Source organism: Apostichopus japonicus, chromosome 14 (genome assembly GCF_037975245.1).
Source record: "Apostichopus japonicus isolate 1M-3 chromosome 14, ASM3797524v1, whole genome shotgun sequence".
Taxonomy (NCBI): Eukaryota; Metazoa; Echinodermata; class Holothuroidea; order Aspidochirotida; family Stichopodidae; genus Apostichopus; species Apostichopus japonicus.
The window spans coordinates 9,018,738-9,026,099 of NC_092574.1; the positions used below are offsets into that span (position 1 = coordinate 9,018,738).

A 7,362-nucleotide genomic window follows, 5' to 3' on the forward strand; every position below is an offset into this window, starting at 1 on the left:
CTTATTTCATCTTCATATAAACTTCCAAGCCTGCCGTAAGAATGACGAATGCCTGTAAAAAAAATGCCAAAAATGGTCACTTTAGTATAGGTCCATTTTTGGCCAATAGTATTTTCTGACATCGGTTAACTTTTCAGGCGGATGTACACTTCTATAAACTTGTGGTATGGACGGTGCTTACTATAGAACAAACATATATAGGTGTGTTGAAAGCATCACCGTACAGTTTCAGATTATAGAATCATATATGGCATATACGTATCACATTCTGAAATTTTCATTTGCATTCTCTACTGAAAGTTACTTAGATAAGCTTGGGAGTTTGAAGCAACAGGGCCGCGACAGAGGCGTATAGCAATATACGGTTGATTGAACCAGGGACCACAATGTCCTAGGCCCTAGGGTTGATTGCGACAATTTGATCCTACAGATCACAACTGCTATATAGTCAAGTAAGATAGCCAGACGGAATATTGTGTTTTAACATAAATTTATGGCTTTTATGTCAAGTGCAGTTTAGTCGAATATATATATATATATATATATATATATATATATATATATATCACTTCCGTACAAACATATATTGATATAAACTATAGTGATTGGATGCACTCACCTAATAGTATTGTGCATGTGTATAACTTAAATTGTTTACTATAGGCCTATAACGAATAAATCCTTACCTCGTATGATTAGCAACAAACAGCTAATCAATGGTTCAAAATTGAATCCAAACCAGCTTCACGTATCCATACAGGGTTGAAATGATATCACAAACTGCTTTCAAAGTTCAAGGATAAATGACGATAGGTTCACTGTTGAAGAAAATGACTCGCCTGATTAAACACAAAGAATCTCTCACCACACATAGACCTTATTCTCTCTCCTACACGCTTGGCTTATTTCAATATACAGAGTTAAAATCTGTATAGTTTTCCTAAGATCTCTCTCTCTATCAATCAAACGAAGGGACGTCTTTTGGACTAATCAATGTTTAGTATATACGCATCCGCGCCATCGGAGCTGAAACTGTAGGGAATTCATTCATCTAGAACCGACATTGCAATGTTACACATGCGTGCATATTGTGGGTTTGATCGACTGTAAACATTGTAGGAAATTTAGCTAGAATTTGGCGTTGATTCCATCTCCGGAGTGCTAAGTTGCCTAGAGTGTTGACTTTCTCATTATGCAATACTTTCTTAGCGAAAGGTTTAGTCATGTTACGACCGAAAAGGAAGGCTCTTCATTGTCGATGAAATGCAGTTTAAAGATCATTTTAAATACTTTCCTCGTATTCAATGAAATTTGGTTAGTGGAAAAAAGGAAGTTAATGGTATAACGACGGATGTTTGTAAAGCTAATATATGTAGGGTGAGACAAGACAAATAAACACATTGGTCAAGTACTTCAGGTGTAGCAGAAAAACGTGTCCCTTCTGTAGATAATGTCCGGCCGGACAGTATTTATCAAGAAAACATGTCCCTACTGATATTTATACATATACAAATTATGTCGCATAAAATATACCAAATTCATTTCCCACATTATTGTCAATTTTGTTCAAAAATCCTCCAACCCGGAAATTTCTCCACCCGGGATATTGTTTGTTATTAACACGTCCTTCCGTCCAGTCGTTAGGTATGCAACTATAGGCTATAGATATAGGATGTATATTAGGGTTTCATCGATCTTATAACTACAGTGAACGTTCGCCTATTTGATTGAAATGAGTTTGACCACTGAATGAACATGAATCTTTATGGTGTCTCTCAGATCAAGAGAAGTGAACACAGCCCATGGGCGCAGATCCTGGCGGGGACAGCGGGACGCGTCCCTACCAACTTTTTCAGTGGTGGAGACATGATATACCGCGTCCCCACCAATTTGTCTTGACCAATTCAAATGACCTACATTGTACTTTAGCGCAGTTTGATCCAGCATTGTGCTAATGACATACAGCAGTTCTCATTTTATTATATTTATCCACAGTTGTTATATATTGGACGGAAATCGCATTTGCGGCAGTCTATAATTGTTTTCTGGGAGAGGACCTCAGACCCATCCTATACAAAAGTCGGATTATTTGTCCCCTAATTTTTTTTCTGCAGACGCCCATGTTTTTCCCCAAACTAAATTCCTAAGCCATGAGATCTAAAATTTAAGGAGGTTTGGGCGCATCATTGAGTCTGGGAAGTGTCATTTCCGGCGATCTGGGAGGTATATTTGCCCAAAAAGTTTTTGTACGCCGGCTACGCGCGAACTGGTTGCGCTCCGCTTAGATAGTATCAGAGAACAGACACGCGTCCCGAACATTATCCAAGACCATGGGCGGCGATCCGTACTTCCGAGTGGGGGGATATGACCTTGTTGACTATCTAAGCGTAGCGCCACCATGAGTTGGCGCGAAGCGTACAAGAAAATTTTGGGATTTACAAACCCTCTAGATGGCCGGAAACGGCACTTCCCGAGGTTTCCAAGCGGCATATACCCAACTTTAAAATAGGGATATCATGTCCGAAATATCTCATAATCAGGATCCAAACAACTTTTTTTTTAAATTTCGGGTGTTATTTTGGGAAAATTGCCCCTGTCAATCTTGTTTCAGGCGCTACGTTAGAATGTTCGAGAGCTCTTTTATATTATTCTATGAAGAAAATGGCTTATGCAGGCTATTATAGGCCTATGTACCGATTGCTAGGGCATCCAGGTGAAACGTGTATTAAGCATTATCCTGGTAACATGAGATTTTCAGCTGTTCGAGGGAACATGTACGTGTGTAGGCCTACTATAGGGTGGCATACTCCTATTAGAGTCTATATCAATCCGCTCGATTGTTCTCCTATCTCAGGAAAAGTGCCAAAATGCAGCAGGAGAACATCTTTTGTGACCTGTTATCAATCATAATCTAGTTTTTTGTGGCTTTCATGTTGAAGAGCATGAATGGAAGTACATGTGGTGAAAAAATTGGGTCAATTGAGGCAATTTTAGACCCCTTTAGGCTTCCCAGGAGCAGCGTAGGAAATTTGTTTATCACTGAGTGAAGAGGTTTGTTTACAAGTGACGAAAACTTCCGACTCGGATAGCAAAAAAATTTCACGGTCATGGTACGGAAAATTGATGGTGCCATGAAAGGCCAAGTTGTCAGCTATCCGGTGATGGGTAGCGTTAAGCTAGTGAAAACTTCTATCTAGACTTAGAGACCACATTACTTTTGTGATTTAGTGTGTAAGTCAATGGGGCTTTTAATGGGCGTATGCTACCATAGGGCCTATGAATACTGTGAGGGTGCATATATGTACTATATCAATACCGTGGGCGCAATAATACATTTAGTTTGTTATAGGGCCAATGAAGCCTACAGTCAACTATTCTTGCTTTATAAAGACGGTTTATTTGAAAAGATCGCACTGCGTTTATGGTAGGCGAGAAATAAAGCTAAAAAAGAGCCGTACATTCACGATGATGCATAAATGTAGGCATGAAAAAATTCTTATCCCTGGCATTTGGTGGGGGGGATATGGTGTATTACATCCCCTCCACCCATTTTCATGGGGGGATATATCCCCCCTTCCCCCCCCAGGATCGCCGCCCATGTCCAAGACTGATCTGCGCCCATGACACAGCCTACTGTAAACCTGTATAATATCGATAGCGATTTTCTTTTTCCTTCTTTATTTGCATGGCAACGGAATCTTGCAAGCAATGAGGTTCGTCACTTGATTTAATTGAAGATCATGAAAGTCAAAGAATTAATTCTAATGCACATTCGTATATAGGCCTAAGATTCGATGTAAAATGATAAGATATGTCCAGGTGTGAACGCTAAAATCATGCAAACCGAGTCTAAGTTCACTGTTAAGACGACGAATTGTTCTGTGTGTTGCACTTAGATCCGGCGCCATCACAGTGGCGTAACCATGGTGGGGGGGGGGGTGTGGGGTGGGGCGGATTACCCCCACACAAATCATCGGGGACGAAATGGGGACTGAAAAAAACATTGCACGCACGTATAGTTGTATAAGATTAAAAGTTGTACTACACAAAATTATTAAATTGATAGAAAATGATGGCACAATTTTGCATTTAATCATCTCATTGAAGAACTCAAAGGGAAGAATTGCTCCGCCCCTTAGACTCCTCCATTAAACGGGTATCAGCCAAATTTCTTGCCTCCTTCAAAGTAGAAGAAGAAGAGGAAGAAGAAGAAGAAGAAAAATCCACTTTAAAACCCACAAAAAACAGGCCTCCCATTCTAGCAAATTTCTCAGATATATAGCACATGAATGTGGTACAAGCATATACAGCCGAAATTTCTTCAACATTGTTCGAAAGTGGCAAAATATAGCACCACTTTGCATCTGTAAACACTCACCATCTTTACGAAACGTCTTTATTTGACCCCTCACCTGAAAAAATTAACATCTTGCCCCCATCTCCCTACTACAAAATGGTGGTTGCGACCCTGGGTAGTGCGTTACATGAAAAGTCAACAATGAAGGCGTTAATTAAACCTTAATTATCTGACTGTTATGAAAATGCGGGGAGTGGGGGCGGGTTGGCTTTCATTTGCTGTTACTTGTGAATTAGTTTGGGACAAATTAAGTGGGTGGAGAGGTAGGAAAACACTAGTCTGGAAGTTAAGGAGACATGCACCCTGTGCCCATCCTAGCTACCGGACTGCTGGGGGAGGGGTTAATATTCAAATGGAGCAATATAGCCACCTTAGACAAATGCTCAGTGAAATATCAAGAATGGTATACACTGCAAAGTCATGTTGAGGTCAAACATTTTTTTGAACATTTTTATGACATATGCTGACCCTAAGTGAACGATCTTCGAAAATTGCTACATTTTCTAACTAACATCTCAGTAATGAAACAACCAAGATGCGGTTAATACTGTGTATAAGTTGATGCTGCATGTGCTTGGAAAATGGTTAAAAACCCACCCATATTACACACTTCATGCCTACCCTCTTTCTATATGGAACGCCAAAAGCGCAACGCATTTCGTTGCCTCGATCGATTTCGCCTCCTTCTATTTCGTTGCCTCCCTTTATTTCGTTGCCTCCTTTGATTTCGTTTCCTCCTTCTATTTCGTTGCTTCGTTCTATTTCGTTGTCTCATTCTATTTTGCTGCCTCGTTCTATTTCGTTGTCTCCTTCTACTTTGCTGCCTCGTTCTATTTCGTTGTTTCCTTTGATTTCATTGTCTCCTTCTATTTCGTTGCCTCGTTCTAATTCATTGTCTCCTTCGATTTCGCTTCTTCGTTCTATTTCGTTGCCTCCTTTGGTTTTGTTGCCTCGTTTGATATCGTTGCCTCCTTTTATTTCGTCGCCTCCTTCTAATTCGTTGTCTCCTTTGATTTCGTTGCCTCCTTTGATTTCGTTGCCTCGTTCTATTATCTACTATCGGTAAAAAAATGATTTCTTGACCAAAAGTGGCCTTAAAGTTTTAACCCCGATACGGACATCTCTAAACGCGCTATACGTTATGTGTAATGATCCAAAAGATGATTTTTTTTTCTTTCAAAATCGATTAATTTTAGTTATGGAGCCTACTGGCATGTCCGGTTTAGCACCACATTAAAGTAGAAAGGTTCCTCTTTCACGTGGTATACCTCTACTATCGGTAACGAAAATGATTCCTTGACCAAAAGTGGCCTTAAAGTTTTAACCCCGATACGGACATCTCTAAACTCGCTGTATATACATAATGTGTAATAATCAGAAAAATGTAGGCTCCATAACTAAAGTTAATCGATTTTGAAAAGAAAAAAAAACAGTTTTCTGATCATTACACATTACGTATATACAGCGCGTTTAAAGATGTCGGGGTTAGAACTTTGAGGCCACTTTTGGTAAAGAAATCATTTTTATTATCGATAGTAGAGATATACCACGTAAAAGATGAACCTGTCTACTTTAATGTGGTGCTAACCTGACATCTCAATAGGCTCCATAACTCAACTTAATCGATTTTGAAGAATAAAAAAATTAATCAATATTTTAAAACTTTTAGGCCACTTTTGGTAAAAAAAAATCGGCTTTGTTACCGATAGTAGGTATAACACGTGAAAGAAGAAATTTTATTCTTTGATGTGATGCTAACCGAACCTCCTAACTAGGTCGATAACTCAAATTAATCGATTTTGAAATAATAATACGTTTGGATCATAACACATTACCGCGCGTTTCGAGCTAATTTTCCCATTTGCATCCCACTCCTGTTAGGATCGAACGGTTTGTAGCCATCGAATTTCAATAAATCAAAGTGATACTGACTGTTCTTTCATACCACGTGTAAGAGGAATAACTTAACATCGCCATTGTACCTCTCTTGACTGTTTTATATTCTCATAAATTAATTGTTTAGACATTTGAGAAAAAAAATGGTATAAAAATTGTCGCAATTTACGCCTTTCTCCACAAGATTTGGTAGGATCACAAGTTTCAGTTCAATATGGATGCAGAAATCGTCCACCATTTAATTCCAAAATTATAACACATGAAAGAGCAACATCTTCTCTCTCATATGGTGCAATTATTGGCATTTTACAGTATTCATAGCGTTAATTATTATCGCTTTAAAACAGGTACGAAAAAGTAACAGTCTTGTTATTGTCCGCTAATTTAGGCTGCCCTTAGTGGCTGCTGGGGATCCACTTTTCCGCCACAGCGTACCCAGCGCTCGTCACAGTGTACAAACATCAGTGGCCAACGGCGTGTAACGTTGATGTATACACTAGTGGCTGCTCTTAGTGGCTGCTACGTTCAAACAAGTGCTAGGCTGCTCAGTACGTGCTAGGCACTGTGATCGACCAGGTAACGTTCGCGTTAACCGGCCGGTCGCGACCGAAGGAGAAAAAAGCTCCGCCCACCAATGCATGCCTGCAATACCTAATTAACATAACCAGGCGAATTCAATCGAGGCAACGAAATCGAACGAGGCAACGATGTAGAACGAGGCAACGAAATAGGTGGAGGCAGCAAAATAGAAGAAGGCAACGAAATCGAAGGAGTCAACGAAATAAAAGGAGGCAACAAAATAGAAGGAGGCAGCAAAATAGAAGGAGACAACGAAATAGAACGAAGCAACGAAATAGAAGGAGGCAACGAAACCGAAGGAGTCAACGAAATAGAAGGAGGCAACGAAATAGAAGGAGGCAGCAAAATAGAAAGAAGCAACGAAATAGAAGAAGGCAACGAAATAAAAGGAGGCAACGAAATAAAGGGAGGCAACGAAATAGAAGGAGGCGAAATCGATCGAGGCAACGAAATGCGTTGCGCTTTTGGCGTTCCATATTTCTATGTGTTTACTTTGGAATGCCCCTTTGACCTATCGCGCAAGGATGGGC

The 7,362-nt window shown here is 39.9% G+C and overlaps 1 protein-coding gene across 1 annotated transcript in view; it reads right to left on the bottom strand.

The window, feature by feature from the left end:
- Positions 1-945, bottom strand: part of LOC139980075 (cGMP-dependent 3',5'-cyclic phosphodiesterase-like) — a 126,876-nt gene extending 125,931 nt beyond the window's left edge. The window contains exon 1 of the mRNA XM_071991441.1: positions 687-945. The gene's annotated coding sequence lies outside the window, so the exon portion shown is untranslated. The remainder of the gene's footprint in view (positions 1-686) is intronic.
- Positions 946-7,362: the final 6,417 nt, after the last annotated feature.